Genomic DNA, 24,868 nt, shown 5'->3' with positions numbered 1-24,868 from the left:
AATGGACGTTGAAAAGTACAGGTGGTTCCCACTCCACATCTCCTTCAAAATCATATCTAAGGTTGAGATTGTCTGCCGTTATCAAGCCTAGGTCCTCTAACCTGGGGACGACAAAAGGAAGATTCATCATCATCATAATCAATAATCATCATCAACATCACCATCATCATTTTCATCATCATCACCTTCTTCATCATGTTAATCATCATCTTCTTAATCATCATCTTAATCATCATCATCATCATCATCATCATCATCATCATCATCATCATCATCATCATCATCATCATCATCATCATCATCATCATCATCATCATCATCATATTTATCATCATCATCATCATCATCATCACCATCATTATCATCAACAACAACATTATAATCATCATCACCATCATCATCACCATCATCATCATCATCATCATCATCATCATCACCATCATCATCATCATCATCATCATCATCATCATCATCATCATCATCATCATCATCATCATCATCATCATCATCATCATCATCATCATCATCATCATCATCATCATCATCATCATCGTCAACATCGTCACCATCATCATCATCGTCATCATCGTCATCATCATCATCATCCTCCTCCTCCTCCTCATCATCATCATCATCATCAACAACAATGCTTTTGAATCGCTACCTTAGTACATTGTATTCAACTTACGCATTGTCTATGACTAATTCCTGTTTCCATATAATGTCGCTCGTTGAGAAGACAATCTTTATGTTTCCATTCGCTGCTGCCGGGGTCCATTTCAGTCTCTCGTCCCTCCATTTCTGAAGGTAAACGAACAACTCTCGTTTGGATTCAACTCCAATCATTAAAAATAACTAACACATTTGTGATACGTTTGTGATCTCTGAAATGCATTCCATTTTCAATTATCAAACCCATTATGATATTTATCGATTTACCACTTACTAACAGGATTTGAAATCGCCATGTGTAGCATGCAGATTAATAATCAATACATAGAGGCCCAACGTTCTGTTTTTTCACTGAATTCAAAAGAATAATATCGTTGTTTTCGTTGATATCTTTGAATGTTTCATTTGTAATGTTGGGCGATAATGTAAAATATAAATGGAATGCTGCTTTAAGCACCGATGATATAGAGAATATTTGTTGGCTCCGGCGGAATATAGAATTTAATTCACAAGTAATCGTGCTAAAAAAAGGACAAAAATAGTTTCGCCACAAGTGAAACTATTTTTTATTATATGATAAGGAGTGAATTAAAATCGAAATAAAACCGAATCCAACATATTTTATTTTTGATTTTGTCTCTTGCGCCGTTTATTTACATTTTAAAAGTTGAAACAATGTTGCTGGAAATGACGTCATTTCACATTAAACCAGTAAAATTATCGATAATTTCACTGTTATTTTTCTTTGTTTGAAAAAGTGAATTATCAGTTTTAATTCACTGATACTTCTGTATAAACCACAGGACAGCATTCTGTAAAAAAATGTTGGTTCCTAATTAAATGTGAATACTCGCACATATTCGTATAGTTTTACAACTGTTTGCATTGTCATGAAAACGCTGCATTGTATTGAAAAAATCGGCTCATGTGTCAGGTATTTCAGGACCGTACTACGTACTGTTTACAACTGAAAAATATTGGTAATTGTATTACGTGAATCTTCACGACGTTGCTTTCAATTCGTGAAACGACGTCATTTAAAACACAAGTTAATGTCGCGCTGTTCGACAAAAAAAAGTAAAACTATTTATTTATATATAGCGATTTACTTCAAATTCTTGGACGTACAGTCTTAAAAAAAACATGAATGCAATGCGCTTTGTTTTTATTTTCTGGTTGATTTCATGTATTGGTTACAGTTCGATGTTGCAAGTTGAATTCTTACCAGCTCCATCCAACCAGCAACTGTGAACATCTGGTTAAGAAGATCCTGAAAACCACATTATTAGGCATCAATCAGCACGTGCAGGTGCGTTAAAATTAACATTAAATAGACCGCCGTAACTTTGGCGGCTACATGAATCTTTGAATTGTTTATGATAAGGTCAGTGACTCCTTCGGTGAGCGCATTGGTTGATGCTAAGCAACCGGGTTCAGTTTTCGCTCCCGGTTGAAAGTGTGTTCCCCATCCTTATTTTGTGTTCCTGCTGCTACTCCAGCTTTCCCCATGGCACAGAACCGCAACAACATAATTGAGAAGAGTATTGCAATATTGTGGAAAAGATTCTCATGTTTTCACAGGGAGCCTTCAAGACGTTATCCAATATTGATCACGCCGAACTTTTTAGTGCAACAATATTTTAATATGCGATGCCGTATACTAGATATGCCGAGTTCTGTACAAATTACGTCTAACTCAGACTGTAGTACAGTGTGGAATTTGTTACGGTAAAAAACATAATATGTGAGCCTGAACCTATTAAAACGTTTGTATTTACGTGAACATGAATCGTGTTACTTAGAGTGTACTGTGAATCGATGCCAAGTTTGCCGATGACGGCATTGACTTATTGGAAGCGGCGAGAGAAAAAAGTTGAGTGTTTAATATGGTAAATTAGCGTAGTATTCATACCAGTTGATCGATACCTAGGATGCCGATGCCGACTTTGACCTCTGTGGTAGCATTGGGACGGGAAATAGGATCGTAACCTGCATCAAGCACAGTGTTGCTGCGTATTGCTGTTTCATATGCGGCAGTGTACTGACCGAGTAAAAACCGCGCTCCTGAAATTAGTAACATCGCTTTCAATCGCTTTCAATGGAAAATAATTTAACATATTGTAATCTGGAAATATGTTTCATTTGCCGTAACATTATATGGGGTGTTCTTTCTATGAGCTTAACTTTTTTTAAAGAGGCATTGCAACTTTCTTTTGCATGTAAATGATTGGTCTTTACTTATGCTGGTTGGACAATAGACACCAGAAAGGTAAAATAGCGCTATTATACATTTGTATTCTTTTATTTTAAACAAAAATGAAACAGCCCTTTCTTGTCAACGTGTCTTATGCAATCGTGATTATGGTATTGCTGTTGTTCACTTTTGCCACATTATATGGACACAATAAAGAACACCAATACCATAATCTGAGCTCAATGATTTATTCAGTCTATGTCAACAAATTGGTACCATAAACTGGATCAAATGATTTCAAGCTCTTGTAAGAAAAAAGTACAACTTTGAAAATTTAAATAGTAAATATAACCTTTGGCAGCTCTATGTTATTTAAATTTACCCAATGTATGCCTATTCAATTGGAAACTTTACAGACAATTAATAGAAAAAGTGACTGACATGTTTCGGTTTCGTTGAATGTACTCATAATTATTTTTTCCTATGAATTTTTGTTATAATACAACACTCGTTTATATATTTCTTTTAAACAGAAATTAATCGAATATTATAGTAAAACGTACTGAAATCCAAAATAGTTTTAGTGATTTTAAAAGTTGAACAGACTGCCGCGATACCTGGCCCTGCTTAAAATGTCACACAAAAATACTTAATAAGTCTTTTATGCCAATTGTAATCAGATCCACTTATTAGTAAAAGTTATAATATTTGGAAGAATCTTAATCAATTTAACAAAAAAGAAGACAACAGGTTTAATATCTATAACAAAACATCTGGGCATTTGGGGGCAATGTAGAATATGATACCTCTGTACATTCAGAATGTATACATTATTTCTGTAGTGCAAGCGATATACAAGAAATATTTCCTTATCATCTATGACAAGCGTTTATAAAATATGTATTATCGTATCGATTCAAATTGCTGATTATCCATGATAAATGGAACTATATTTTTAACATTTTCTTTATCTTTAAACAAGCCCCTTTAATTGCCTATCAAATCTTCTGTTAATAAATGCGACCACCTCTTTGAGCGTACGAGTTTATATTCGACGCTATTCTTCACAAAATTGCGATGTCCAAAAAAGTATTATTCTCAAATATCGAAGGCGTCGTTTTAACTTTTACACTCGTTTATTTTGCATATGCACGAAGATAATCTTGTCATGCTTTCTAAAATATTGTGTTGGTATAAAACTGATGACGTAGTTCCATTATTAATACATGCGAACCCCCTATACTTGTTTAAAGTGTTTAATTTCTCTAAAATTAAAACAAAACAACATGATATATATTAACCTTTTATTTTGCAGAAACATGAACAATGTGTAATAATATTATTCAAAAAATCTATAAAATAATTATCTTAGCATGTTAAGAATACAACTGCGTAAATATTGCTCAGAATATACGCGTATTTATTTCTAAATTTCACTTGATATTGATATAGCACTGGTAGAAATCTTGATTGTCTTAAATACGAAATTGAGCTCGTTAAATTACTAACATTTTCCGAAAAGAAAGCTCCATATATAATGTAACAAAAAATCAAGTCACATAAAGTACAACGTTACATATGTTTCCACCGCAAACATTTAAGTAATTATTGTTTATTTAAATAGAAAATCAGTTCTTACCAATCATTACCAGGACGCAAATTATATGTTGGATGGCCCTCATGCTGTTTGAACACTATTTCGTATTCCTATGAGTCCTCCAGCGTATAAAATCTTTAACCGATCGGTATTAACCTTATCAACGAACTGTTATGGCGCAATACAAACAAAACATTAACATGTGTTTTTTGCGTGATTTTATAACAACATACTTAATTAGCTAGGATAGTCTTTAAAACGCGTGTAGCCAAGCTGAATAAATTAATACATTACGGGAAAATACATTCCAAAAATGAGTACATATACACATACGCTAATTCATTAAAATTAATACGCGAGACAACAGGGGCAGTGGGCGAAGCCAACCTACGACTCACACCCCGATATCTACTGTCTCTAAGAATACTGAAGCAATATTTGAGAAGCCTTTCAAGTACATAAATATCTACTCAAAACTGTTCAAACTACTTATATTATAATCGTATTTATTAACGAATATTTATAAAGAGGTAAGTATTATATTAAACAATTACTTTTGTTATAGAGCATAACCGCATAAGCCAATCCCTATTCCTAGATCGACTTACGCGTTGTGACGTCTCATAGATCAGCCGTAGATTGTTCGAGATCGGCTTCTTATGTGCGCTGATTTAAATCGTATTAAAGTAATATTATGCGCATTTTTCACTGTTAAATTGAGCTGAAAATAATTAACAGGCCAAACGAGTTAGTTAAAATGTGGTAACTGACCAATTATCTGCAACGTATCTTGCTACCAGTTGTTTATAAAAAGTATATATATTATATTCGATAGTGTACTTGACTGTCCCAGTCCTCTAAGCCGAGCGGAACTGTCTTTTTCATTAGGATCGGAGTTAGTGTTCGTGTGTCGTATGAATAGATATCGTTGCAGGAAATTAAAATGATCCGTAAAACAAAATTGTGTCTTTTTGAGTCGTATGAACGAGTTTGCACTAAAATTAAATTTAGATTCACATCGTACATGCATGATCAGTTGTCAAACGAAATACGGTTGATATTTAAATGCATTATTTTTCTCTTTCCTGGATATTGTTTTAGTATGTTGATGCTGCATTAACAAATATAAGTGTATATGAATTGAAAAAAAATTAAATAAACAACGGTTGCGATAGACACCTATAAACATGGCATATAATGTTAGATGCGCATATTATCACTTTAACCCATTTATGCTTAGCGTCTAGAAAAAAGGCCTTGGCAAACAGCGTAGACCCAGATTAGACGTCGCATGATGCGGCGTCTCATCAGGGTCTGCGCTGTTTGCTTGAAGGAATTTCTGTAAGAAGTATTCTAAATATAGAAATAAATATACTAGACATCCCTTTTTGGAAATAAATTAATCCAATTTAAAAGGATGGGAGAGTTCACTAGGCATAAATGGGTAAATGTTAATTCATGTTTAACCCCTCCATTCCTAGATCGATTTATGCGTTGTGACGTCTAATGGATCAGTCGTAGATTGTTCGAGACCGGCTTCTTATGTGCGGTGATTTCAATTTTATTAACAGAGCCCGTATATATATATGTGTCGCGTTCTGAGAAAACTGGGCTTCATGCTTGTGTGTAGAGTGCCGTCTCAGATTAGCCTGTGCAGTCGGCACAGGCTAATCAGGGACGACACTTTCAGCTTTTATGGTATTTGATAGTTTCAAGGAAGTCTCTCTTAAACGGAAATCAAATTTAGGCGGAAAGTGTCGTCCCTGATTAGCCTGTGCGGACTGCACAGGCTAATCTGGGACGAAACTTTACGCATATGCTTTAAGCCCCGTTTTCTCAGATGACGACGCATACATAGCATATATATATATATATATATATATATATATATATATATATATATATATATATATATATATATATATATATATATATATATATATATATATATATATATATATATATATATATAGCATTGTTGCTGTGTGAGATGTCGCTCTTATTTAACGCAAATGTTTAAAGTTATCATTAAATATACACACACTAGGGTTGCAGATTCATTGACTGTGTCTGAATAATTTTGGAGATTAAAAAAGCACCGGTAAAGAAATATTTTCAAACTGACACGTTAAATAAGTTAATTGAGAAATTTCAATTTAATGAATACTTGCGTTATTATATTTCTTTGAGACGTTAGTTGACCATTTACTCGATTTAAAACACGTGTGATAGCCCATTACTCAATGAGCTCTTTACTTGTGCGCAAGGTGCAGAATGAACAGGGTATCTCAAGTTATTTAAATACATTTGCAAAACTCATACGTGCAAAACAGACAATTTGTCGTGCAGTTTGTGCCGATATCTTGAAGTATAAGAATCAATCATTGAATACATCTGAAATCGGTGACAATATTTCACGTAAATTAATGTAAAACATCAAATAACAGCAAATATTCTGTCTTCAAAGGTAGATTTTTCATGAGCGTTGACACATGTCCTTAATCGGAATGATCAATATAAGGTGCAAAAACACGCGTGATGATAAAGCTGTAACGGTAAATATTATTGATTAAACAATTGACTTAATTGTCTATGCTGTTCAATAAATAGATGTTTGTTTCGTTAAGTCGTATTAAAAATGCCGATGAATCGATGTATGTAACACAGTGACAGTGACACAGCATCATTTTTAATTGCCATATTTTTATAAAATATTCAACTGGTGTTACGATGCTTTTGAAAGGATGGATATAAACGCATCAAGTTAAGTTTATCTACATCACCACAATCACCACAATTGTGTATATTGGTACGAAACAAAATTTGCGACAAACATTTTTCGAAAAAAAAAATTGGGTACGAAAACAAATTTGGGTACGAAACAAAATTTGGGAACAAAAAAATTGGGACCGAAAAAAATTTGGGTACGAAAAAGAATTTGGGGATTTAAAAAAAATTTGGTACGAAAAAAGTTGGGTACGAACAAAAATTGGTAACGAACAATTTTAGGTACGGAAAAAAATGGGGGAACGGGAAAGTAGTACCTGTGGAAAACTTGACCCACAATCGCACATTTTCGGCCCTTTCCGTCAAATATCAGATAAGTTCATCGAAGGCAATTGTATGAATACACATTTCGAGAGTGGTAATGCGGTCCTACCTACGCGCGTCAAAATGTAAGCGAAATATATACACAAGTCTCTCAGGAATGTTTGAATTAACGAAGAAAATCGTGTTTTGATGTAAGTTTTTTTTTTAAGAAATGTGCGGAAAATATATTAAACAAGAGCTGTGTTTGTGAAACACAATGCCCCCTGCTGCGCAGCTTTGAAGCCATATATTTTACCTTTGACCTTGAAGGATGACTTTGACCTTTCACCACTCAAAATGTGCAGCTCCATGAGATACGCATGCATGCCGAATATGGAGTTGCTATCTTCAATGTTGCAAAATTTGACCTTTGACCTTGACCTTAAAGGATGACCTTGGCCTTTCACCAATCAATATGTGCAGCTCCATGAGATACGCATGCACGCCAAATATCGAGTTGCTATCTTTAATATTGCGAAATTTGACCTTTGACCTTGACCTTGAAGGATGTCCTTGACCTTTCACCACTCAAAATGTGCAGCTTCATGTGATACGCTTGCATGCCAAATATCGAGTTTATATCTTCAATATTGCAAAATTTGACATTGACCTTGAAGGATCTTGACCTTTCACCACTCAAAATGTGCAGCTCCATGAGATATGCATGCACGCCAAATATCGAGTTGCTATCTTTAATATTGCAAAATTTGACCTTTGACCTTGACATTGAAGGATGACCTTGACCTTTCACCACTCAAAATGTGCAGCTTCATGGGATACACATGCATGCCAAATATCAAATTATTATCTCCAATATTGCAAAATTTAACCTTTGACCTTTTACCTTGAAGGATGACATTGACCTTAACATTTCACCACTCAAAATGTGCAGCTCCATGAGATACACATGCATGCCAAATATCAAGTTTCTATCTTCAATATTGCAAAAGTTATGGGCAATGTTAAAAATTTCGGACGGACGGGCGGACGGATTGACACACTGACTGACTGACTGACGGGCAGTTAAACTGCTATAGGCCACCCTACCGGGGGCATAAACAGCAATAGCGATATTTTTCTAAGCCACAAAATTGTTATAGTTTGATATCACAAAATGAAAGTGAAAGTAGAACTGTCAAAAATGACATCCTGTCAATATGTTGTTTTTGCTGGCACGAGAGGGCGATTACACTCAATGTGTTCACATTTTTGCCATAGGCTTTGTCAATGACTTTTATAGTATGGGTAGCTTTGATATTATTATTGCTATCATGTAACTGCATGATTGTGTATATGTTTACAATACACAAAGCATAAATAATGATATAAATATACTGATTGAGCTTATAATAATCTGAGAACTATAGCCAGGTCAATTAAGGACTTAAAATACATTTTTTGTCCTGATTTCATGAAGAAATGACCATGCATGTCCTAGATTTCAAAATCAAGGCCCTGGTCTGACACATTGGTAACATTACCGTTAAACTGTTACCAGGCTTCTGAAATTAGTTTTTATTGAACTATGTAAGAAAATCTAAATCAGGCACTGATTTTTCTTGTTTTAAAACAGTCATAGATCAGTTGTGGCCTCTGGGTAATGACCAATTTTTGCTTACTTGTCACACCCTTAAAACTTTCCACACTTCTATAATAGCAAATCTGGATTTAGGTGATCTTCAATGGTAAATTTAAACTTTAGCTCTGTTACAAGAGTGCTGGTAAAGCCAAGTCACATATTTAAATCTAGGCCATGTCAAAATCAAAGTGTCAAACTTAATTGAAAGATGCGTTCTTTAATTATTGTCCAGTTGTTTACTACTGCTGTGAGTTTTTATATAATATAACTGATGAACATCATGTGAGAAAAAAATCACGTCATCATTGTATATCAGGTTTGGCAGCCTATTAGATTACAAAGTTGGCTTGTTTTCAATGTCGCTTCTGGGGATCAAACCCGTAGGGCTTTTAGTATAATTTTGAAATTTTTCGATCCCTCGAGAGTAAAAATAAAGTCAAATATTGCCGAATCGATTTTATTTGAGTCGGTTCATGAGAGATAATGGAGCTTGATTGGTCATTGTCGGCTCTGGAACTACTTACATGTACCCCGGGTACTCTTAAGTATACTTACATATATCCCGGGTACTCTTAAGTATACCTACATGTACTCAAGGTACGGTTAATATACGTAATTGTACTCGGTCCATATTAGACTGTTGTATTCGCGCCTTAAATCCGATGTCTTAAAACGCGCAACCGATTATCTTAAACAAACGTCTCTTCAAAAACACTGCATCAATATGCTTTTTTAGTATGCGTTCCGATAATATAGAGGCTATTCTACAGAAAATTGACATAAATGTCTACATATAATTAATACAAAAAAGTCGACAACGACTGATTTAGGGTTAAATTTCCCGGGTAAATTTTAGTATATTTACAGTACCCGGGATACATGTAAGAGTATCCGGGGTACATGAACGTAGTACCCGAGCCGAAAATGAACAATCGAGCGATAATGGAAGGTGCAATATCTCTCACGCCCCCTAGCATCGTCTTTAGCAGTATTCAATTCTCAATAGGAAAGTGCTTGAGCCATTGATCCCGAGGGACAAGAACAACAATTGGTTAATGTTCGAAATAAATAATTTGATTAATGACAATTATATTATTTGAGCCAGGTCACAGGAAAAGCGCAGTCCAATCAGTATCAAATTAGATTATTTGTTATTGTCAGAAAACCGCTTTTAAGCAAACAGCTTTTAAGGCTGATCTAGATCCAAACTGGCCACAATCGCCTTAGTGCCTCTTTTACTGTGACACGGTTCATTTAACTTTAAAATGATATAAAAGTACTCACATAGAGTAAAGAGTTTGAAATCAATGCTGAATTGCAGGACAGCTTGGTGATCTGCAAATCCCCGATGAAATGTTGATATCGGGTATCATAGTCATTCAATAAGTCGCAAAATGCTCGAATACAATTTATAAAGCAAAATGTGACTTTAATTGATGACTAAAAATACCAGTAGGTCAGTTTTGCCGTGTCAAGCTGTTATGACCCAGAAAGTTCTTCATTCACATCGAGTATATATCCTTCGAATTCCATCTATTGTTGTCATAAGCGGAGATTTAGTGAATACATTTTTCATATATCCTAAATGACAGCTTCTAAATAGCGAAACAAGCTAATGCATGCTGTAAGAAAGTTTTGACACGAGACTCTTATGGGGGCGGCCATGTTGAATGTTGAAACACGAACGACAACTCTGCTAGGCGAATGTAGAATTACCGAAATCCCCGCTACAAGTCAATATTTTTCAACAGAAGTGGGATATTGTTGTTAAGTTTTTGACTGTACCGCTGCTTTATAATATAAAAAAGCCCCAGATGAATTTTTGACACTTGAAGGTCTTTACAACGGGGATTTCGGTACCTGATCGTGCTTGTGCAAATATGCAGTATGAATTCATACAGGGAATCCCAATAATAATGTTTATATTTTATTTTTCACGATCAAATTTTGATAAAAACAATGTTTCATCAGTGATTTCAGTGTATTTTGAAATATTCTATAGTAATAACCGCAGTATTTTGAGATATAATCAATATTAAGGGGGATTTCTGGGGATTTTGGTGAATTTCTGCGGATTTCGGAGGATTTTGGTAATTACGGGGATTTCGGTATTTCTACGACCCGAGCATTATCGCAATCGGACTGGCTCGGTCTTTTACATAGGTCGCCATTGTGAAGATTTTTTTAATGGTATCATACCTTAGACGATGCTGAAACAGCATCGTCAAAAATGACAGTCTGTACTTGTCATAATACTGGGTAATTTTACATTCAAGATTCATTCGATCAATGCTTGAATACATATGATATCAAGATTAATTAAATAAGATGGCCATATGTGTGAACGATTAGAGTAGCCGTTAAGCAGTAAAATACATTCCGAAGAAGACAGAAGTTTATAAAATGTAAACCGATACTGGCGATAAGAGTCTTGGATCTCATTGATCTTACAATAACAACGTTTACTGTTAGACGTAAGCGTCATTGTACAACGAATTATATTCAACCGAACCGTGATTCTTGAACGACAAGAGCTCACAGTTTACTTTTTTGAAGTGAAATCATAATATTTCGAATGTGTCGTTATAACCATTTTTCCTTGAATATGCCGCTATAAAGTGAAATTTCCGAGTGAATGTAAATACCCTTGAAGATCTATTTATGTTTACTTCCGTACAGTCTTACGATATTTGGACCATGCCCGTTTATTGTAAGGTAACGTGAGCTACTTCAACCTTATTTGGGCGATTGCCTTCTGCAATTCGCCCCATAGGTAACATAATATGCGTATACGGAAGAAAGTAGTCCGCTACTGCATTTAACCATTTTACATCCAGATTGTGCATTCGCAAACAAAATATCTCCGATGAGCGTGTTCCATTTATGGCAAAGTTTTTTCAATGTGTCATTAGCACCCGAGTAACACGCAGTCCTTATAGATGGTGAAAATGCGACGAAATATCGGTTTAATACTAAACTATCTACACTTTACCGATGCAGCTCATTTCATTTATGAAAATTCACAAATATGTGTCGTATTTAATTAGATTCATTACATACTTGATACACACATTTGGTAATCACTTGAGTTTGTAAATGTCTTGATACAATTTTCATTTAACTGTTTCTACGATACATGTTGTTTTTAACTCCTCATGCCACAATCTATTTTGACCTCGAAGTACATGCATAATGTGTGCGATTTTTCTTTCGGAACCTCGTATTGTATTATTGTTACGTGAAAATTGCCATTCGTCTAATACGACAGAGAAAGATGCAAATAAATGGCGATCTTAGGAATCTTGCGAATCTGATATGGTAAACTGGGCATGAACAACGGGGAACTGGGAAAACGAGATTTGGACGTGGGGAATTTACAATGGGGATCTTTGGCATCGGACATTGGAATTAGTTGAATCAAAAATGTTGTCATGGGAATCTGATATCGGGATGTTCGCACTTGACATTTGGATACGGGTCATCAGAAATGGGGATACGGACACTGTAATGTGTGTCTTATGTCGCGTCTTTCCTGGGTATCGTTGACACTTGAAATGTATCTTGGTATCATTAATGGGATCTTCGGAATCTGAAAAAAAGATCTTACGCACGAGAAAGGGTGACCTGTGTGTCTTACATATGCAACTTGGACGCTTGAAATGGTGACTAGTATTATTTGGATGTGAATTTTTGTATCAAATGTATCATCTTCTTTGCTAAATACGTCATCTTGCATTCGTTTCAAGGTACCATCTTCCTTGCGCCATCCGTCATCGTACAGTCGTATCAAATGTATCATCTTCTTTGTTACATACGTCATCTTGCATTCGTTTCAAGGTACCATCTTCCTTGCGCCATCCGTCATCGTGCATTCGTTTCAAATGTATCATCTTCTTGCTAAATACGTCATCTTGCTTTCGTATAAAGGTGCCATCTTCCTTGCTCCATCCATCATCGTGCATTCGTATCAATTGTATCATCTTCTTTGTTACATACGTCATCTTGTATTCGTATCAAGGTACCATCTTCCTTGCGCCATCCGTCATCGTGCATTCGTATCAAATGTATCATCTTCTTTGCTCCATCCGTCATCGTGCATTCCTGGTAAGGTACCATCTTCATGGCTCCATCCGTCATCTTGCATTCCCGTCAAGGTGCCATATTCCTGGCTCAATCCGTCATCGCGCATTCATGTAAAGGTACCATCTTCCTTGCTCCATCCGTCATCGTGCATTTGTATCAAGGTGCCATCGTTTTTACTCCATCCCATATCATGCATTCGCATCGAAGTACCATCTTCCTTGCTTCATCCATCATTGTGCATTCGTGGCAAGGTACCATCTTCTTTGCTCCATACGTCAGCGTGCATTCGTACCCGTGTACCATCTTCCTTCTTTGTTCCATCCATCATCGTGCATTCGTATCAATGTACCATCTTCCTTGCTCCATCCATCACCGTGCATTCGTGTTAATGTACCATATCCTTTGCTCCATCCATCATCGTGCATTCGGGTCAAGGTACCATCTTCTTTGCTCCATCAATCATCGTGGATTCGTGTCAAGGTACCATCTTCTTGGCTCCATCCGTCATCGTGCATTCGTGTCAAGGTACCATCTTCTTGGTATTAAGAAATAATTCCGTCATCGTGCTTTCGCTTCAAGATACCATCTTCTTTGCTCCATCCATCATCGTACATTCGTGTCAAGGTACCATCTTCTTGGCTCCATCCGTCATCGTGCATTCGTGTCAAGGTACCATCTTCTTTTCTCCATCCGATATCGTGCATTTGTATCGAGGCACCATTTTCTTTAATCCATCCGTTATCAAGCATAATGATAATGTACAATTCTCATTAAACCATCCATCATCTTGACTTTGTTTCAAGGTGAATCCTTCTTGCACAATCCGTCATCGTGACTTCGGATCATGGTACCGTCGCCCTTGCACTATCCGCCTTGGTGACTTCTTGTCAATGAACCGTCATCCTTGCACCATTCTGCTTGGTGACTTTTTGTCGATGTACCATCGTCCTTGTACCGTCAGTCATCGTGACTTATTGGCAAGTAACCATCGTCTTTGCAGTATCTGTCATCCTGTCTTCGTGTCAATGTTTCATCTGCTTTGAACCACTCGTCATCGTGTTTTTATGTCAAGGTATCAACGTCCTTTCACAATCTGCCTTTGTATTATCGAAATTTACACAGTTAGACACACTTGGGACTTCATACTTTTGTACGCTCGGGGTTCGGTTTTTATTTATTCAAAAACGAGAGCCTTACCAAAGCACCATTTCCTATGTCGGGTTCAATAATGTTCCAATTTTATTCATTTCAAGATGAATGCATTTTACAAGGCGACGCACGAGTACAACACGTGTTACGGATTCACGTATGATTCAGTATGATTCATGTTGTATGGGCAATTTCTGGTAGACTCTACGACATTTGTTAAATGATAAGGATATGAAGTCGTACAGCAGGATGGTGCATCGATGATGACATAGACGTAGGCTAAAGATGGCGGATGTTGCAATTAGTTTGGTACGATGACAGGAATAAAGGGTGACAATTAAACAACGGCGAGAGTACGATGCCATGAATTAATGGTGACTTTATACAATGACAATAGCACACAGACACGAAGGCACAATTTCAATTAATGAACGTTGGTCTGATAAGTTAGATCCCTTCAGACAACACTACGAACATCTAGTTTTTATAAACAATGTCCTGACTCCGTGCCGACTCTTATTCCACGAAATCAATTTGACTCCTTAAAACCAAAAATACCCCGATAGTTTCTCGAAAGACACATCTGACTGAGAACCTGAATGTTATTTGCAACACCTTACTGTCTGGTGTACATGGCCAATCACGCCGAACAAGTTCGAATAATTTCCGATGCTCGTCACAATGTATCGAAACTGATTCGAAAGAGTCAAGAAGCAAACCGTTCGATAGCGTCACGATGTTTTAGTGCGATTGTCGTTGCAGTATGTTTAGAAACTGTCAGGAGTCTTTGTCGGGAATGTGTAAGGCGTTAACTGAAAAGCGAATACTATTAACACTGGTCGATTCAAGTATAACTTGCGAACACTTCAGGCAAATAATAAAGCATAGGTTATTTAAGATCGTGAAAATGGCGATAGCTGCAAGTACCTTTTAAATATTCAAGCTTATACAACAAATTTGACTGCCATTGCTTTAAGTAACTCTTTAAACATTTAACATAATACAATTCCATTTTAATTTTGCGCACGCTTTAATAAAATACACAAGCACATGTACAGGCTATAGGTGGACACAAATTTGCTTCGAGGATTGCGTTACAAACGGCTGCATATATAAATTAAACAAAAAACAACAAATGTGTTATTATTGTATCACGTGGTAAATTAATTGAACAAAGTGAAAAGATCTACACTACCACAATCAATATGTTAATAATGTAATCAATTATTGTGCGGATGTGGATTTTGACACCTTTGTTAACGAAAATCCTATTTTGAACATTAAACACAGCAACGTGCGAAACATGTTATGTGCACGTCCGCAAAAAAGGTGACGCAGTAAAATCGCTAATAAACTAGATACTATTTAAATCATAAACGCTAACATATTTGATGTCCTATCTCATGTCAATAATTACACAATTTAGCTCAATGTACAAAACATGTTGATTGGCGTGAGTTATGTTTATACAGATTGTTCAAGTGCTTGAACTTAAAATGTGAACGGGAAGCTTCGATCAATATTTGACATTGTACGATAACAGTTACGGAAAGCAAACATTTGATATAAATGTGAACAATTCATACTCTGTTTCTACAAACGATTCAGGCACTATTCAACTATTCATTTGTACAAATGTTGTGCTCGACAACGGTCAACCATTTTCGTTTAAAGAAACTCTTATGAATGGAGCAAAGCGCCTTTTGTTGAAACATACATCGTCAAAACATTAGTATTTTAATGACGTGTCCATGTTTGTTTAAAGTCAAGTTCTAGCATGGTGTGGTGCGTGTACAAAGCAAAAATCATTTTCAGTCTACTGTTTCACGCTTAAAAGGGATGACTGAATCGGCAATCCTTGAATAAATAAGGTGAACAATGTACACTTGTATCGCTTTCTTCGTGTCAATATAATGACACAAGGTGAGTAATAAAGGGTATTTCCACTAACGCATCGTTCATTGCATTGTGCTGTCTATTTCGTAAAAAAATCTAATTAGATAACGTATCCTTATGTTAGCAAAGTTTAAACACGTTTTAAACATTTTAACAAATACATGGTTTGATTTGTTTAGTAAAAAAAAGTTTGAACGACATTATTCGACGGAAGGGCCAGGTGTGGTCACAATGCGCACGGGAGTCGGATGTCCAAGGGTCAAGGTTACTGTGGATATGGATGGCGTCCATATTCCATACCAAAGACCGCAGATTGTAGATGCCATAAGACTCATCCAAAACAAACAGGATTACTTGTACAAAAGTGTCAGGACATATCTCAGCGATACTAACAAGGATGCTACTTGCCCTTGTCCAGAAACACAACTATAGTTATGTTTTCGCACCAATGGCATCTACGGCGAGAGATTGCACACATTAAACTATGAATATTTTCAGGCGAATGACAAATAACTTCAAACTTATTCTCTTGAACTTTTTTGATATCCTTAAATGTCTGTTTGTATACATTGGTTTATTTATAACACATATAAATAACACTTTTTCATATCGAATGGAATATTTGTATGCCCTTCTGCTTGTTTCTATAGAAATCATGTCAAACGAAGAATTCTAAATTGTGAACATGCTAAGAATAATTATAAGAAAATAGATAAGTGTAAAAAGTAGATATGATTAAAGGTTACTCGACTCTTAATTTTTAAGGAAAAGCACTTTTGGAAAATTACAATCTAGCATTTCAACACAATGAATTTTTTTTTTTTATTGGACATAGTTGGTATATGTGTTGATGGTGTAATTGATAGTGTTTGTTTTAAACATGATGTGTGTATTCCTATGAAAAACTAAATGATATGTTTTGAAAATATGTGAGATTGGTTTAGAAAAAAATATGATTTAAATTGTATGGTTTGCTGGTCGATGTAAATATAGTGGACTTTGTTGCTATGCAACGCATGTTAGATTACAGTTTTACGTTTGTCACAACTATTTTTAGAACAAATATATATCTAATAACATATATTTAACAAAATAAATGTGTTGTTTAATTTAATTGTATGTCTTGTTCATAAGTGTGGATTTTGATGTAACATACATCTGAATGCGATTTATACTTGAAAACGTTGTAAACGTTGTAAACGTCAAAACACCTCTGCAGTTCTGTTACTAAAATAAAAGATTCTCAGTAAGTAATGGGGCTATACCTTTAAATTTGGTATCATAATAACAAGCACAGAACAGTCTTTATCAATCTATAGAAAACAGAAAATGTGAAAATTTGTCACAAATACAGGTTTTTTGACGACATGACTCATATATATATTTGTGCCATGTTCTCTGCATTGTGGCATGCGAATATAATGTATCTGTGATGTTTCGGACTGTGACATTATCAATTATCTGCATTCGCTGTAGAAAACAAGACCATCATGTTGTATGCATAACAAGTATTTTGAATTTAATGCCGCTATATTATTTCATTTTTAAATTATATCCTTTTTGACGGCTCCAAATTAAAACGTAAATCAAAAGAATGACGTACAATGTCAAACATTCGGACGTATCTTAACAACTTTCACAAAGTTTTCTTATAAGTGTCAAACTTGCGAGTCAAAACATGATGTTTTGCTAGCATTTTCATATGGCGCAGTTTAATTTTGTGTCGATAACTTTCAGAACCAATACGTTTTCAACAGTATGTGGCAATGTTATAGCAATATGCATACAATTCTGCTTGCAAAAAAGGAGACGCATACACATCAAAATTTAATCAAACGATCAAATGAAGTCATAAGACGTCTAGTTTTAAGGGATAATATGCCGATCATGCCATATTAAATGAAATAGCACTACAAGGTATTTGGAAGAATACCGTCACTGTTATTAAAATACGTAACATAGTGGTGTGTAACCCGTAACGGTCATGTTTGTTTACTTCCTTTAAAACATATTTATAATTTTGAAAGTTTATACGTTATACAAACAATTCCAATTATTGCCATAAGTGAATTCAACAACAATGAACTACACAAGATGTATTTTTACTGCTGTTTTTATCCTTTCACGGATCGGTGAACGTTTTATCCAAGATGACATATTCCCCACCCACTTACTTCAACAAGGGTCGACTATTGATGTTTCATATGGACAGTTGGTATTTTATGAAAAATTTGTTACTTCTTATTCTACAACAGACAGAAAGAGAAACACTTTATATCGATGTTGTAACACCAAACATCAACTTCCTATATTATTATTGCTTTGTGGTGACGTTCATCCTTGCCCTGGGCCATCTGATCAGGGGAGTCGTTCTTCTCTAACATCCGACCAGTCGTGTGCATCCAATGACAGCCAGTACAAGGTGTTTAGGAATCGTGGCTTACATTTCCTTCACTTAAATGTCAGAAGTTTGATCCCCAAGCTAGACGAGATAAGATTACTAGCCAATCGTACACGTGCAGCTTGTATATGTCTTACTGAGACATGGCTAGATGATACAGTTTCAGACTCTGAAGTCTCCATTCCAAACTATGTTATTAGGCGGCACGACAGGAATCGACATGGTGGCGGGGTGTGTGCTTATATTCGACAAGACCTAGCCTTCAACCCTAGAGATGACATGACGAGAAATGATCTTGAGGCCACATGGATTGACATTTTGCTACCTAAAAGTAAACCAATACTTTGTGGCACTATATATCGTCCACCAACACAACTGAACTTTTTTGAAATGTTGGAATCTTTGTGTTCAGAATTTGTTCATGTTGAAAATGAAACTGTCATATTGGGAGATTTTAACGTAAATGTTTTAATCAAATGTTCTCTGGTTGACAAACTATTATCTTTTAAAAATATATTTAATTTGACACAACTTATTCAAGAACCTACTAGAATTTGTAATACTTCATCAACATGCATAGACTTAGTTCTTGTATCAGATAATGATTTAATTTCTCATTGTGGAGTCATTGATTCATCAATAAGTGACCATTGTATTGTTTATTGTACACGCAAGAAATTAAATATGTCAATTGGTAAACATTACAATGTACACACCAGATCATTGAAAAACTACAGTAAAGAAAACGTTGAACAATGTCTTTTATCTACAGACTGGAGTAGTGTCTTACTAAGTGACAATGTCTCTGTAGCTTGGGATAATTTTAAAAGTATATTTTTATCTGTTCTTGATGGCATTGCACCTGTAAAAGAAGTTAGATTTAAACAACGCACTCAGCCTTGGATAACTCCTGATATTTTAAATAGTATCCAGGCAAGAGACAAAGCTTTTCATGTATATAAGATAAATAGAATGGAAGAAAGTTTTTAATAATTTTAAGGAGTTGAGAAATAAAGCTCAGTCACTTATCTGTAAGGCCAAGAAACATTATTTTTCAGATAAACTGGAACAGTATAAAAACAATTCTAAATCTCTCTGGGACACACTTAAGAAGTTAGGTCTTCCCACTAAAAAAGGGAACTCTTCATCAAGTAGCATAGGGCTTCAGATTGATGGGCAAATTTCCTTTGACAAATTTACAGTAGCTGAAAAATTTAACTCATTTTATACAACAGTTGCTTCTATACTTGTTGAGAAACTTCCAAAAAGTTTTAATAAATATGGCAAGAATTTTGTAAGTAATTACTACGCTACTAAAGGTGTTGTGCCAAATAGTTTTTCATTTTCCATTGTGTCTGAAAATACAATTTTAAAGCATACACATAAATTAAGTGCTAATAAGGCCTCAGGTTTGGATGGCATTCCTGCTAGATTTGTTAGGGATAGTGCTTCTTTCATATCTTGTCCCCTTGCTCATATTGTTAACTTGTCAATCATACAGGGTTCTATTCCTGATGACCTCAAGTCAGCGAGAGTTATTCCCCTCTATAAGAAAAGTGTTAAGACTGAGATTGAAAACTACAGACCGGTTTCGATCTTAAGTATCATTTCAAAGATCCTTGAAAGAGTAAGTTATGACCAAGTTGAAGGTTACTTGAATGACAAAAAGCTTCTGTATAGCTATCAATCAGGATTTAGGCGTGGCTATTCTACAGACACCTGCCTTACCCATATATCTGATTATATTCGTTTTAAGATGGATGAAGGTAAGATGGTTGGTATGATATTGTTAGACCTACAGAAGGCCTTCGATACCGTCAATCATAGTATTTTAATCATGAAACTTGAGGCTATTGGTCTCCATAGTGACGCAGTCAGGTGGTTTACCTCCTATCTCTCCGATCGCCATCAGGTTGTTGACGTATCAGGTACTATGTCCTTCGAGGCCTCCATCTCATGTGGTGTTCCTCAGGGCTCCATTTTAGGTCCCCTTTTATTTTTAATTTATGTGAATGATATGGCCGCTGTGGTAAGAAATAAAATTTTACTTTATGCTGATGATACTGGCATCCTGGTAGCTGGTAAACACATTTCAGAAATTGAATCCATTCTTTCTAGCGATCTCGTACTTATAAGTGAGTGGTTAGTGGACAATAAACTTTCCCTACATCTTGGTAAAACAGAATCTATATTGTTTGGCTCAAAGCCCAAACTAAGGTCAAATTCTCAGTTAAATGTCTCTTGCAATGATGTGTCAATTACTCTATCAAGTTCTGTTAAGTACCTAGGTGCTGTATTGGACCAGTTCCTGTCTGGTAAAACCATTGCTAGATCAATTATAACAAAGGCAAACTCAAGGTTAAAGTTCCTATACAGAAATAGTAAGTTCTTAACATTGCACACCAGAAAACTCCTTGTCATGTCTCTTATACAGTGCCACTTTGACTATGCCTGCTCTTTTTGGTACCCTGGTCTTATTCAGTCACTTAAAAATAGGCTTCAAACTACACAAAACAAGATGATTAGGTTTGTTCTGAATATGGATAACAGATCACATGTTGGTCAAGAACAGTTTTCACATTTAGGTTGGCTGCCTGTTTCAAAAAGAGTAGAACAGATCATACTTTGTCATGTACATAAGATTAAAAATGGCCTTGCACCAGAGTATATGGGTGAGAATTTTAAGCCAGTGTCTGGCGTACATAATCGTTGTACTAGGTCTAATATGGTAGCTCAGCCAGAATCTGATCATTTTGCTGAAAATTTTACATTTGAAGACTCTGGTCGTTTTTCCAAACCAAGAGTAGGAAGTTTTGGTTCTAAAACATTTACATATAATGGTATCTGTTTATGGAACAATCTTCCTCAAAACATCAGGGATGTACCTAAACCTAACAATTTCAAGGGTGCCATCAAGAAACAGTTTTTAGAGTCTTTATAGCTTTTTATAGTATAATTTTTATTATGAATTTTATGTTCTGTTAAAATACTGTGATACATTTTTAAGTCTTATGATCAATAAGATGCAAGGATCTCATAATTATTCTTTAACTTATAGTATGCTACAAAGTGTGTTTATTAACTACCTATGCAGTGTGTAACTTTCTTATGCAACTTCTGTGATAATAATGAACATGTGATTATATTTATTCATTCTTAATCAGTAATATACTTTATTAAACAGTACATATTTGATACATATACATTATTAAAATCTAATACATGACTGTTTCATGGTTACTGCCACCAATAACAAGGACCACAATGGAAATAAGTGAAAATCATTTTTCTCTTTTTTGTGTTATCCTTGGTATTGTGTGTGCATTCCATGGTTTGCTATGTATATTGCTGTGATAATATATTTTATATTGTCTGCATTATGTAGTAACTATATAATGTTCATATGTTTACCAAATAAAATCAATCAATCTACGTATTTCAAATCGAACAGTTAGACCACACAATGTCGAATTTTGTTTATGTATGATTGTGGGGAATTGTTTACATTAATCGCTATATTAAATGCGGATGTGATTATAACATAGCTGCTGGTATAAAAGGAAACACTATGTGTCTAATGCACTTAACTTATAAGGCAGTATATATATATATATATAGGCCCGTGCGAACGGACCCGGAAATTCCTACAGAGGACGTCATCGTGATGATGGATACTGTGTTGGAGAGAAACACTTTCTCATTCAACGACGAACACTTTATACAGACAGAAGGGACGGCTATTGGCTCACGCCTCGGGCTGAACTATGCATCAACCTACATGGGTGCTTGGGTAGAGACACTGTTCCGGCGGTCAGAAAAGCAACCACTCGCTTACTTCCGGTTTGTGGATGATGTGTGGGGCTTATGGACAGATGGTATCGAGGCACTTAAAACTTTCCACACACAAGGAAATGGAATCAACCCTCGCATTGAACTCAAGCTCCGCTATTCTTCAGAAAAACTATAGTTCCTGGACACGGTGACATCAATACGGAACGGACGCCTTCAAACCGACCTATATACTAAGCCTACCGATAAACACCTGTACCTTCACAGGGATTCTTCGCACCCGGAGTCTACAAAAAAAGCAATACCATATGGTCTGGGTGTGCGTGCGAAAAGAATCTGTTCAGAGGAGGTTGCCTACCGGAAGCACAGACAGGCGGTGAAAACACAGATCGTGAACCGTGGATATGACGGGGCGTTTGTGGAGACCGAATTAATAAAGGTCGACAATAAAAAGAGATAGGACCTTTTACGCGAAAAGACAAACTCGGAGCATAATACAAGGATTCCGCTGGTGATAACGTTTTCGCGCGCACTACCCAACATCGGCAGTATCATCCGTAGACACCTACACACGCTGCACACGTCTGATAGAATGAAGGAAGTGTTCTCTGAGCCCCCTTTAGTAGCCTTCAGACGGGATTGCAACCTGCAAGACATCCTAGTGCACAAAAACACAATAGGATGTTCTTCCGAAAACCCAATATGAGCGGCCCTGTGGGGCGCAGAGATGCGCCATTTGCACGTACATGATGAAGGCGGAATATTTCACAGATCCCAGCGGCAGGAAGTACACCGTAAGAAACAATGTTGATTGCAAATGATCCAATGTTGTGTACGCGGTCAACTGTCGTCGCTGTCGCAGGTTCGTGTATGTGGCGTGTATGTGGGAGAGACCGGCGGAACTCTGTACCAGCGACATATTGAATCTGTCGCGTATTCGCATACAGCACAGTGACCCGGTAGCTGAACATTTCTACACCGACGGACATTCCATGGACGATTTCCAAATAATGGGAGTCGAAAAACTCAGCGGGTCGGACGAGTACCGCAAAACCATGGAGCAATTGTGGAAGTCAAAACTAAGGACATACCGACCATATGGCATCAACGCGCAAGAATAAATGTTTATAAAAGGGCGCGTAATCAACGTTGACGCCGGGAATGCACGACGTCATTTCCGTTCGTAATAAAACATCTTAAAATTAAAAATGGCCGCTGATGAAGACCGTGAGGTCGAACGCTTCGGCAAAAAATAAATAATACAGCGTTTTTGTATTTTGTATATATATATATATATATATATATATATATATATATATATATATATATATATATATATATATATATATATATATATATATATGTATATATATATATATATATATATATATATATATTGTTCAAATGCAATCAGTCGCACAAATGTGTTGCACAACTGTTCAAATAGTCAAGAGCGACTGCGTTACTACGCTTCGCACTTGATGACCTAGCTGCTTGACTATGCAGTATTTAATGTTATGTCTTAAATTATAAGGAACTATAAACAAAGAACAGAGTATAGATATAGAAACATTACACAATATAGATCTCCCGAAAGAATGTAAAACAAAATCAGACAACGATGTTTTTGTTTAGCCTGACATTTGTTTTTTAAATTGGTAACAGTAAGTGCTTCTCACAAAAGCTAGCGATTTATTTTCCGAGAACATTTAACTTTTCTGAAGAACAAAGTAATAAATACGGAACTGGTGTACACAAATTATATGACTAGTCAAGTGTTTGTCCAATCTGTTTTAAGGTTTAGCCGTTATACTTGCTTGCTTGAACGTTCACTTGAATTAAAAACGATTTCGTCTGACGAGCTGGTTATGGTAAATGTTGTTGTTTTCTTTTTCAATTTTACGTGACACTGTCGTCTTTTAGCAGCTTGCGTTACAAACAGTGCTAATTAGTATTGTGCGTGATATGAACAATAATGTAGCAGCAGAAGATGAAATTTAATTCCTTCGCACATAACAAGCCGAATAGGCCGAAATGTTCCGGTAGCCTCAAACTTATTCATAGTAATACTGGTCGATTTTAAATCATGGTACCCACATTCCAAGTCTATTGCAAATATTTCGCCTATTATTTTGTTAAATATAATGCCTACTCAAGTGTAACACTAGTGTGATACATTCACGGTTGATTCAAATTATAGAACATTTTATGTGAACGTTAATCGCAATATGATTCTGTTAGTTACCGTACATCCACGTGTTAAAACATTCCAAACATATTGATAATAATAATAAAAGGAAATCATATTAAACATTTGGTGCAAAACAAGTTCATTATTAGTTTCCGTCAGAATTTAAAGCCTTTGATTGTTTCGTTGTTGTTGTTTTCTTACAGGATTTATTGTCGTTAATGTCATAT

General features: G+C 35.8%; 1 long non-coding RNA gene across 1 annotated transcript in view; it reads right to left on the bottom strand.

Moving 5' to 3' along the window:
- The window catches only part of LOC127847026 (uncharacterized), a 99,951-nt gene continuing 75,083 nt past the window's right edge, over positions 1–24,868 (bottom strand). The window contains exons 2-5 of the long non-coding RNA XR_008033789.1: positions 2,585–2,736; positions 1,898–1,942; positions 689–801; positions 1–101 (exon numbers count right to left, since the gene is read on the bottom strand). This is a non-coding gene — a long non-coding RNA (uncharacterized LOC127847026). The remainder of the gene's footprint in view (positions 102–688; positions 802–1,897; positions 1,943–2,584; positions 2,737–24,868) is intronic.

The sequence above is a fragment of the Dreissena polymorpha genome, chromosome 10 (assembly GCF_020536995.1).
Source record: "Dreissena polymorpha isolate Duluth1 chromosome 10, UMN_Dpol_1.0, whole genome shotgun sequence".
Taxonomy (NCBI): domain Eukaryota; kingdom Metazoa; phylum Mollusca; class Bivalvia; order Myida; family Dreissenidae; genus Dreissena; species Dreissena polymorpha.
This window is presented reverse-complemented; position numbering and strand designations above follow the sequence as displayed.